Source organism: Solanum dulcamara, chromosome 1, assembly GCF_947179165.1.
Source record: "Solanum dulcamara chromosome 1, daSolDulc1.2, whole genome shotgun sequence".
Lineage (NCBI taxonomy): Eukaryota > Viridiplantae > Streptophyta > Magnoliopsida > Solanales > Solanaceae > Solanum > Solanum dulcamara.
The window spans coordinates 67,643,927-67,656,827 of record NC_077237.1 but is presented as its reverse complement, the minus strand read 5'-3'; positions in this window follow the sequence as shown (position 1 = coordinate 67,656,827).

Genomic DNA, 12,901 nt, shown 5'->3' with positions numbered 1-12,901 from the left:
GCCTCTTAGCATTCCTTGAGCAATTCATCGGTCAAGCTAAGCAACAAGCAAAAAACATAAGGGGTATTAAGGACTAAGGGACTTTACATTAAATAAGAGTAAAAGCTCAACATATGTCATTTACTATGTCCAACAACACCTTCTACATTTAGACTTGGTAGGGGCTAAGACATGTTTCTAGCTCACCCTCAATATTTAGTCAAGGATACCAAAATGAGAGTCAAACGTCTAAACATATAATGAACTAGAAAGGTAGGAGTATCATGGGAACTCACCATTAGTAGTAGCCTTCAACGAATAACCTAGCCACAAGGAGAAGAGTGTGGACCAACGCCGATTCCTACATGATGATATCATGTAGGCAAAAGTATGCGTTAGTACTTTAAATGTACTAAATATTAGAGCATTCTAAAATGAAGAACAACAAGTCATATATATATATGAGCAATATGCGTAACAAATACATGCATGAGAAACATCATATGAATCCTTAAAACATTTATTTTGTGTGAAAGTGACCTTAACCGATATTTAAGATCATGTGAGCTATTACATGGAATCCAACATAACACCCTATGTTGGCACGGAGAGACTACTTGTAGTGTAGAACTCTGTCAACTTTAAACATTCTTTAACTTTAACTTTAATGGCTAATATTGGATCTACTATCCTAAATCACTTACAAGGGCTCCTATGTTGGCGCATAGTTAATGCAACATAATACTTTACTTAAGGACTCTTTAGGTCGAGTCCCCATCTACATGCTACATTCTGTGCTAGGTCAATCCCACAGAATACGTTTAAACATCATAATAGCATAAGCATTATATAACTTTAACATAAAATCATCATTTGGTGGGAAAGCTCATTAAAACCTTTCATTTGATTCAATGTGAGAATTGTCCTTTTACATTGAAAGTTTTCTTTGGCTAAGAAGCCCTTTCATAAATCAATCATTTCATAAGACTCTTATTACATAAACATTTTCTTCATATCATTAATTTGGAGTCAAGTTTCCTTTCCAACTTTACTTTAACATAAGGAAATTGGGTGGGTTCATTTTATAAAAACCTTCAAATGCATTTAAACAATACTTGCATGAATAAAAGTGTTGGAAATGCATCAATGTAGAACATCTTAAACAACCTACTGTATGTGCCTTAAAACCCTTTTCAATTCTTCATATAGGCACTTTAGCAAATTATTCAATTTGATGAAGTGAAAAGTCATTATACATCAATATATGTAAATAAACTTAAAATATGCCATAATCTATGCATTTAGAGTCATTGTGTAAAAACTCATGAAGATTCATCATTAGAATTGAAATATCAAGTTAAAAAGGACCTTTGGGCTCATGGGTGGAAGGACCCATGGAAGAAAACTCACATACCTTGAGGGAAACAAAATCACAAAGAAAACTTGAGGAAGAAGAGGAGACTTGAATGCCTTGAAATAAAACCCTAACCTTTGCCTTGAGATTCTTGGGAGAGCTTGAGAAGAGAGGAACTGAGTGTTTGGAGTCTAAGTATAGAGAATAAGAGTTTTAGAGGTTTTAGGGTCTTTATATAGGAGAATTCAGCCTCCGAAATGACACCACTTTCATTTAAAACACAAGAAAATACTAGAAAGCCCCTCTTAAAATCTGGTTGGAAGGACTTCACGGGGTCCCTTCACGGTCCTTGGTGCTTACCACGGTTTGTGGTGGGGTCCCATGATAAGGGACTTAGATGAATTTGTCAAAGGGCCTACAGGGGTAGTCTCAGAAGTTTCACCACGGGATATCTTCAAGGTCCGTGAAGTGCACGAAGGGTCGTAAAAGGTTGATGTGGTGTAGGTCCTACAGGTCCACTTATAGGGTTTCCACCATGAGGACACACCATGGTCCATAGAGGGTTTCATGATCTATGGTGGTTGTCCATGGACCCTGTCTTGGGAAAAATCCTAAGGGTTTTGGGGAGGGCTCACCATAGAGGGCTTCACGACCCATGGTCCTTACCATGGTCCGTGGTCCTCCATCGTGGTTTGTCCCCTGTAGTCTGAGTCTCTGAATCTCCACTACGATTTCTTATCATGGCCTATGGTGATTACCACAGTCTGTGATGGCTTCCTGGTCAGCTTCTGGTTCTAATTTCTGCATCTTTCTGAGAATTTATCCTTTGTTCCTTAGTTTAGGACCTTTCACATTTTTAAGGTCTTACATATACCACAGTCCGTGAAGGGATCCACGGCCCATGGTGGTCGTCCGTGGTCCTTTCCTTAGGAAGTTTCCCAAGGGCTCTGGGGAGGGGTCACCACGCAGGGCTTCACGGCCCGTGGTTCTCACCACGATATGTGGTCCGTCGTCGTGGTCCCTTCCCTGCAGGTAGGTATGAGCCTCTAAATCACCACCATAGTGACTCACCACGAGGCATAGTGCATACCACGACCCGTGATGTCCTTCCGTAGTTGACACCTAATGCCAGTTTTCTGCATTTTCATTATTTGTTCCTTATTTTACGACTTTCCAAATTTTTAGGGTCTTACAAAAATAGTACATGGCATTATAGCTATCTAGGGGTGTTAAAATGAGTAAAATTTATGATTATTTGTTCGAACCAATCCATTTTAAATGGTTGGTTATTTAACTATTTAAAAGTGTATCCAATATTAATCAACCAATAGTATCCGTCATAAAATATAAATAACTCATGAGAATCCATCAATTGCACTTACCTTAGACTATGCAAGGGTTTATGAGCCTCTAAAAAGTACCCTTTTAACTCTAAAAGAGTAATATTTGAAAATAGACAAGCACATAATATCATAGATTAGATCTCATATACGAGGTACTACATATTATTATAAATATTTTTTTACTTTGTTTGAATTAGTTGGAGTTGTGTTTGGTCATTGTTTTCGTAAATAATTGGTTATTTGAATGAACTTTTTATTAAAAAAATAAAATATGATTTAAATATGTAACATAATTCAATGGGGTTATTTTTATAAAAATTAAAATTTAGGATAAATTTGACAAAATAAAAATATAAAGAAAGTGAAAATAATGAATCATACTGAAGACTAAGGAGAGAAGCCGCCAAACGTAGATTTTAAAGTTAATCTAACCAGAATAAAAATATATGCAATCTGAAAAAAGAAATATGCATGAGTTTTTGATAAATAAGATACTGTAATGGAGACTATAGCACGAGGAATTGCTTGTGTATGTTGTGTTAGAGCTACTACACCACTTAGATAAATGTAGCTTTTAAAGTTTGTCTTTTGAGTTAACTGATCTATTGAGATAGCTAGTAGAGTAGTACTAACTTCGCTTTGTAAATACTACTTTGGTGATTAATAAAATTCCTAATTACCAAAAGAGAGGAAGTAAATGTCACTCCCCGAGAGAGTACCCTAGGCGTGGCCGGCATTCAGAAACCATCTCAGACCTCCGAGAGAACCACTTGGTCTCATCACTCTTTCGTTCATCAGCATAAAGACTTAGGTGAAAATAAGAATACTTATGTGGGCACGCCATCGTCAACATCAAAGGAAAGAAATAATCCTCAGAAGAAATAGTTTCAAAAGAGAACTACTCCAATAACATCATCAAACTCTGTCTATGAAGCCTCTAAACTATCAGATGGTGCCAATGACATTTCCATGGCTACCTCAAAAGAAACATAATACTCAACAATAATAAAAGGATAAAGAGTTCCTCCGAATACAAGAAGGACTCACCAAATAGCTGGAAAGTAATGATCTTCGACGATGCACCTATTGAGGATCTCTAACACCTGTATCTACATCATAAAATGATGTAGGTCAAATGAAGTCACTATATAGAATGTACGAGTATGTAAAATGGCAGAAAAGTAAGGAGAGATATCAAGAAACTCCTCTCAGGAAGACTCGCCTCAGAACTCAACATCATCTTAATATCAATATGCAATGCAAATTTAAAAATAATAATAATAATAATAATAATAATAATAATAATAATAATAATAATAATCAATGCTTACTCAGTTGAGAGTTTCATTAACCGATAATTACCACTTATAAGCTAGTGATGATACAACGAAGCGATGTCGTTGCCACATCTATTCAATACCTTGCCAGGGTAAAGGACATCACAATCTTGAATCCAATCATCAAAGTCCTTTTTTTGTGACTTAAGAGGTATAGCCTCCATACTACAATGGCTACGTAGTTCTGGGTTTGAGTCAATTAAATCTTACCCAACTCGGTGCTCAATACTACTCTCAAAATATGTGCTCATATTAACATCAGCATCTAGTCTTATTGGACAAATATCAAACTCATCTTATCACCTCTTCATCAATCATTACACTTCAAAACATTATTTACATCTCATCAAAATATTTTGCTCAAAACATCATTTACTCAAATTCATTTAAAATCAATTTTTTTGCTCTTTCAAATCTCAATAAAATACATATATAGTATTAATTCAAATCACTCTTTTTGTCAATAAATATTAAAAGCCAACATCTTTACTCAAAACACGTGTAAAAATATTCATGAACATCAAATCAATTAGGGTTCATGGGAAAGTAGCCATGAATAATAATTTCAATAATATACAATAACAACAACAACAAATAGCCTAGTATAATCCCACCATGTGGAGTTTGGGGAGGGTAGAGTATACGCAGACCTAACCCCCACCTTGAAAGGTAGGGCGGCTATTTCCAAAACACCCTCGGGTTAAGAGAGAAGAACAAGAGAAAAAAAACAAGGAAAACAAGACATAGGTCAGTCGAGCTAAGCATATCGAAAACAATATAAAAATATGAATAATGAGAGCGAGAAAGTCAGGGTAGGAAAGACCTAAAAGAAAGGAGCAATAATTCCAATAATATGAGAGAAAAAAATAATAATAATCTCAATGCATAAATATATCTAACTCAATAGAAGAAGAATTAATTCATTTAGAATTCAAAATTTGGGTAAACCTCAACTATAACTCAATTACAATGAATTTAAATATTGGGCACATGGACGAACTCAATCCAATTCTATGAATATCCTTACATACTTGAAATTCGAAGCTTTACTCCGAATTGAAGAACTCAATGATCACTCTTGAACCCCTAGCCTTTTCTCCTCGCCGAAGAATTTTCTGTACTACCTAGAATATAAAAATCACCTAAATAGTATTTCTACACTACTAAAACCAAAACTATATTTGAGAATTAAAAATGAAGTGTATAGAGAGAAGAGTTGCTTGAGATAGCTTGATGAATAAAATAAGGAAATAAGGTGGATATTTATAGGTGTGGAGGAGGGACCTAACAATAAATAAAAATAATTATAAAGAATGATCTTAAAAATTCAATGGAAGATTGTGATCTCATGGATGATGTCAAATTGAGGACTATTGATGTCATGGGTGATGTCAAATGGATCTAGATCTTTCCATGGTTGGTGAGATGAATCTTCTTTTAACGGAATACCCTTTTTTGGAGCTGCATTTGAACAAGATACTTCCTTATTAGGATTTGGTGTCTTCATATGAATTGTATATCTAGAAGTATACTTTCATGTTGTTTAAGAATCATCCGATTTGGAGCACCTACCATGAGATATGATTTTTCTTCTACAAATACTCCATTTCATCACAACACCATGTCTTACAAAAATTAATTTATTTGACCTACGTATTCTCTAAATCTCAAGATATGGTCTTCATAAATATTGTAGGTCAGGCCGTTGGGGTTATTCAAAAATTTAAATCACCTAGTTTGGACTATTCTATGAAAAGTTATACCCAAAATACAGAAGCAAGATTATTTTCGTCAAGAATTGAAACACCACATACAATGTTTAGGGGGTGTTACAATATCTCCCACTTGGGATCATTCATCCTCGAATGAAGATGAAACTAGGGGACATGAATAACGAATAACATCAAGACATTAATTTCTCAAAAACTCCAATACTCAAATGTTCAAACAGCACATACAGCAAGCTCTTGTGGTCCGTGAATACATCCACATGTACACCTAAAGATAGTGACTCCTGATCTTAAGAGCAAATACCACAACTACCAACACAAGGTCAAGAGTGGGGTAGTTCCTCTCATGAGTCTTAAGCTGTCTAGAGGTATAGGCATTGACCTTACCTTTCTGCATCAACACATATCCCAACCCAACTCTAAAAGCATCACAATAGATTACAAAACCATTCGTTCTCTCAGATAGGGACAGTACTGGAACATTAGTCAATCTAGCTTTCAACTCTTGAAAATTTTTTCTCACAAGTATCAGACCATTGGAACTTAGCCTTTTTCTGAGTCAACTTAGTCAATGGTGAGGATTAGATGAGAATCCCTCAACAAACCTTTTGTAGTAACCATCCAAACCTAAGAAACTCATTATGTTGGTTGGAGAGGTAGGTTTGGGCCAGTTCTTAATAACCTCAATCTTTTGAGTATCAACTTGAATTCCATCTCCAGATATAATATGGCCTAGAAACACTACAGACGCAAGACAAAACTCACACTTCAAAAACTTAGCATAAAACTCTCTCTCCTTAAGAGTTTGAAGGACAAATCTAAGGTGGTTTGCATGCTCACTCTTACATCTAGAGTAGACCAAAATATCATCGATGAAGACAAACACAAACGTATCCAGGTATGGCTTGAATACCAGTTTATGAGGTCCATAAAAGCTGTAGAAGCATTTGTCAATCCAAAGGACATAACAAGAAACTCAAAATGACTATAGCGAGTTCAGAAAGCCATCTTCGGGAAGTCACATTCTCTCACTTTCAACTGATGATAGCCTGATCTGAGGTCTATCTTAGAGAAACATGTAGCAACCTGAAGTTGGTCAAATAAATCATCTATCCTAGGGAGAGGATACTTGTTCTTTATGGTAACCTTGTTTAGTTGTCGGTAATCAATGCACATTCTAAGGGACCCGTCTTTCTTTCACATGAATACGATAGGAGTGCCCCAAGGTGAGACACTTGGCCTAATAAATCCCTTATCTAGGAGGTCTTTCAGCTGCTTTTTCAACTTTTTTAACTCAGCGGGAGCCATCCTATAAGGAGGAATGGAGATAGGTTGTGTATTAGGAAGGACATCGATACCAAAGTCTATCTCTCTATCAGGAGGGATTCCGGGTAGATCCTCAGGAAAGACTTCAGGAAACTCACTCACAGCGAGAATTGACTCAAGAGATGGAGCCTGATCATTAATATTTTTGACTCGAACTATATGATATATGCATCCCTTAGAGATTAACTTTTTGTTCTTAAGGTAGGAAATAAATTTACCCCTAGGCACTACAGAACTCCCCGTCCACTCTAAGATAGGCTCATTTGGAAATTGAAACTTGACAATTCTGGTCCTATAATCAACTGAGACATAACAAGCATAAAGCCAGTCCATGCCAAGAATCACATTAAAATCAACCATATCCAACTCAACTAAGTCAGCCAGGGTATTCCTGTAATAGATTGACACAGTACAATCTCTATAGACCCTCTCAGCTAAGATAGACTCACCAACAGGAGTAGACACGCTAAAAGGATCAAGAAGACACTCAGGAAGGATCTTAAATTTACTATCCAAGTAAAGAGTCACAAAAGATAATGTAGAACCTGAATCAAGTAATGCATACACATCAAAAGAAAGGAATCAGAGCATATCAGTAACAACATCGAGTGCATTCTCTTGGTCTTGGAGACTACCCATAGCATACAGACAGTTTGTTCCCCTGCCTGCACTTGAGGTTGCACCTCTCTGATTACCCCTATTCTACGAAGATGCAAGAAAATATTGAGCTCTACTACTTCTATCTCCCTGTCTCTTTGAAGGATACTCATTTTGGAAGTGACCTGTCTTTCCACATCCATAGCAAGCATTGGTTCCCATATGATACTCTCCCAAATGGAGCTTCCCACATCTAGCATATGGTGTCTTTCCTCTAGAACCTTGAGCCATACTTAATTGGAACTGAGAACCCTGTGCTTGGAAGTTCTGGTGACTCAGCAACCTCTGATTAGGTATAAAAGCACTTGTTGAAGAAGGTGCATAATTAGAAGAGCCCTTCTAAAAGAAAAATGTGTTACCCTTCCCTTGCTTCTGCTCGTTCTCATGCCCAGCAGACTTAGCCTTCTTGGTTAAGTATTCCTCTCGGTCCTTTTTCTTGTCATCCTCAACCTGCTGAGCATACACCATCAATCTAGAAAAATCAATATCAGAAATCATTCGCATTTCCTTACATTGTCTCTTTACATAGTTGCCTAGTCTAGAGATAAACTTCCTCATCTTGGACCTCATATGAGGAATCATTTATGGGGCATATTTGGACAACTGAATAAACTTCAAACTATACTCCTTTACTGTCATGCTCTCCTACTTGAGGTTCACAAATCCTTAACTTTTGCTTCCCGTAGCTCTTGGGGACAAAAGTGTTCAAGGAAAGCGCTTTCAAACTCATACCAAACTGCAGGTCCAGCATCCTCGCCACGACTTTTCTCCCACAGTTCATACCACACGTTCGCCACATCCTTGAGCTGGTAGGAAACCAACTCAACACCCTCAACCTCGGTAGTATGCATTGCTTTCATGATCTTCCACATCTCATTAATAAAATTTTGAGGATCCTCCTTAACCTTAGACCTTGTGAAGACTAGCGGGTTCATCCTTAGAAAATCTCTAATCCTTGTGATGGAAGACGACTCTTGAGAGATGGAGCTAGGAGTTGGTGAATTATAGTTACCCATCTAGGCAGCTACCAGTTGAGTGAGCATGGCAATAGCTCCTCTGAATTCTCCTCTAAAGTAGGAGTGGTATAAACAATAGGTATTTGGGGTACCTTAGTAGACCTTGCAGATCGGTCCCTAATTCTTGATGGAGGCATCTTTGACTGTGGAACCTCAGTGCTGGCAGCGTTCCTCTTACTGGTTGTACGTTTAGGAGTCATGGTCTGCAACGCATGAATTAGAAAGAAAGTTTTATAGAGTTAAACTCTATCGCACGAACTCAGATTATGAAAAAAGTGAAATAATTCCTAATGTCATATAGCCTCCTGATTATAATTGTGGTGCACGACACACTAATTAGAAAGACTCTACTAGACGCGGCTTAATAGACACCCTAGGACTCTTGAAACTCTGTGCTCTAATACTAAGTTTGTCATGCCTCGAGAGAGTACCCTAGGCATGGCTGGCACTCAGAAACCATCTCGGGCCTCCAAGAGGACCACTTAGTCTCACCACTCATTCGTTCATCAGCGGAAGACTTAAGTGAAAATAAGAATACTTATGTGGGCTCACCATCATCAACATCAAATGAAAGAAATAATCCTTAGAAGAAGTAGTTTCAAAGGAGAACTAATTCAATTACATAATCAAACTCTGTCTATGAAGCCTCTAACACTATCATACGGTGCCAATGACATATCCATGGCTACCTCAAAAGAAATATAATACTCAATAACAATAAAAGGATAAAGAGTTCCTCCGAATATAAGAAGGACTCACCAAATAGCTAGAAAGTAATGATCTTCAATGATGCGCCTGTTGAGGATCTCTAATAGCTGTATCTGCATCATAAAATGATGCAGGTCGAATGACGTCAGTACATGGAATATACGAGTATGTAAAATGGAAGGAAAGTAAGGACAGATATTAAGAAACTCCTATCAGGAAGACTCGGCTCAAAACTCAATATCAATATGTAATGCAAGTTTAAAAATAATAATGATAATAATAATAATAAGCAATGCTTACTCAGTTGAGAGTTTTCCTAACTGACAACCATCACTTATGAGCTGGTGATGATACAACGAAGCGATGTTGTTGCCACATCCATCCAATACCTTGCTAGGGTAAAGGACATCACCATCTTGAATCCAATCATCGAAGTCCTCTTTTTGAGACTTAAGAGGTATAGCCTCCATCCTACGCTGGCTACATAGTTCTAGGGTTTGAGTCAATTAAACTCTTACCCAACTCGGTGCTCAATACTACTCCCAAAATATGTGCTCATATTAACATCATCATCTAGTCTTATTGGAAAAACATCAAACTCATCTTATTGCCTCTTCATCAATCATTACACTTCAAAACATTATTTACATCTCATCAAAACATCTTGTTCAAAACATCATTTACTCAAATTCATTTAAAATAAATTTTTTTGCTCTTTCAAAACTCAATAAAATACATATATAGTATTAATTCAAATCACTATTTTTGTCAATAAATATTAAAAGCCAACATCTTTATTCAAAACACGTGTAAAAATATTAATGAACACCAAATCAATTAGGGTTCATGGAAAAGTATCCATTAACAATAATTTCAATAATATGAGAGAAAAAAAATAATAATCTCAATGCATAAATATATCTAACTCAATAGAAGAAGAATTAATTTATTTAGAATTCAAGATTTTGGTAAAACTCAACTATAACTCAATTACGATAAATTTAAATACTGGACGCATGGACGAACTCAATTCAATGCTATGAATAGCCTTACATACCTGAAATTCCAAACTTTACTCCGAATTAAAAAACTCAATAACCACTCTTGAACCCCTAGCCTTTTCTCCTCGGCGAAGCATTTTCTGTACTGCCCGGAGTATAAGAATCACCAGAATATTATTTTTACACTACTAAAAACTAAAACTATATTTGAAAATTAGTAAAGAAGTGTATAAGAGAAGAGTTGCTTGAGATAGTTTGATGAATAAAATAAGAAAATAAGGTGGATATTTATAGGTGTGGAGGAGGAACCTAATAATAAATAAAAATAATTACAAAGGATGATCTTGAAAATTCAATGGAGGAATGTGATCTCATGGATGATGTCAAATGGAGGACTATTGATGCATGGGTGATGTCAAATGGATCTAGATCTTTCCATGGTTGGTGAGATGAATCTTCTTTTAACGGAATACCCTTTTTTGGAGCTGCGTTTGAACAAGATAACTGTCTAATTAGGATTTGGTGACTCATATGAATTGTAGATCTAGAAGTATACTTTCATGTCGTTTAAGAATCAACCGATTTGGAGCACCTACCGTGAGATATGATTTTTCTTCTACAAATACTCTATTTCGTCACAACACTATATCTTGTAAAAATTAATTTATTTGACCTATGTATCCTCCGAATCTTAAGAAATGGTCTCATGAAAGTTGTAGGTAATGTCGTTGGGGTTATTCAAAAATTTGAATTACCTAATTTGGACTATTTTATGAAAAGTTATGCCCAAAATACAGAAGCAGTATCATTTCCGTCGAGAATTGAAATACCACATGCAACGTTTTAGGGGGTGTTACGGTGAAAATAAGAATGTGTGTTTTTCAAATTTCAAATATGACTTTAAGTTGTTTTGAAATTTTCATGATCAAATGATGATTTCAAAATATAGTTTAAAAAATGAACAATTTTAAATATATACAATAAACTAATTAGTTTACAACAAATATAGTCATATTTTATTTACATAATAAATAGCTAAAATCATAGAAAATATACATTGACTATACACTGAATATACAATATAAATTACTTATACATAAGCTATACACTTAATATGCATTATGATACACTCAAAAACTGAATATAGCTTGACTCTCCATGAAATATACACTTACTATATATGTCAATACAATGAATGACCATTTTTTTAATAATTATTTTGGCCGAATGGTCATTGAGCGTAATTAACCCAAAAACGATTCAGAAAAAAGTTACAAATTCTCATGGCCAAACAAGTTTGAATGGACTTAAATGCAGCTTTTAAGCTCTTTTCATCTTTTTAGTGTTTTTAACAGAATTCACTTAATCCCAACTTTTTGTTTTTGGCTTAAAATTAAGTTGTTTTGTCTTTGACTATTTTAGTTTTTTTATCTTTTATAAATATTTGTATTCCTCATAAATTAAGCTCCAATTCTTGAAAAATATTAAAACTAAAATTCAACCAATTCAAACGGGATCTAATTTAATTATATATACATCATCACTATAAATATTTTTACAAAAAAAATATCAATAAGTAAATATTCTTTAAATATAAAATTTATAATTCCGAACTAACTATATACTTTGTTAAAATTATTTGTTGACTTGTTATCAATTTACGGAAAAATTGCTCTTACCGCAGTTTGGAATCTACTATACTTTGCAAAACCCTTTTAATTTTAACAACGGGAAAACTAATTAATGTTTTGCCCTTTATAAAACACGTAGTATGCATTAGATTGCTCCATGTTCATGATTCAGTTACGTCGATGTGATTTTAATCTAACAAATTAATAGATTAAGTACTGTACCCTCCAAGCTACTAATGGAATAGTAATTACCTAAATAGAAGATATAGCTGGCAGAATTTTTAATTTTTATTAGGGGTAGCTAGGGTTGGCAAACGGGCGGGTCGAGTCGGATATGGATTGATTGATTGAAAATGAATTAGGTGAAAATGGATAAAATATTATTTGATCCAACTCATAATTATGTGGATAAAAATGAGTAATAATGTTATCATATATTATCCATTGCTTCTTATTATATAAAGAAATAAGTATTTTCTTATTACAATATTTTTTTTCTTTTTCTCCTTTTAGGGGTGTATTAATTGGTATAATGAAAATTATTTCATGTTTTCCTAGAAAATATTTTCTAGAAAATGAATGGTCCTAAGTTGAGGTCAGGAGGTCATAATTAGGGTCTTGGATCAGGGTCGGAAGTTCGATCGGATCGGGATTGAAAGTCGGATCCTAGGTCTAGACCCGTTTTGGATGGTGAGGTTTAAGGAATGTTTTAAAAATTATTTTTCTTATTTAAGGAAAGTTTTGAATATCTTCTTTTTACTTAATGTATGGAAGTCATTTTATTAAATTAAAGAAAAATAAGTCTATTTGAAAAACATT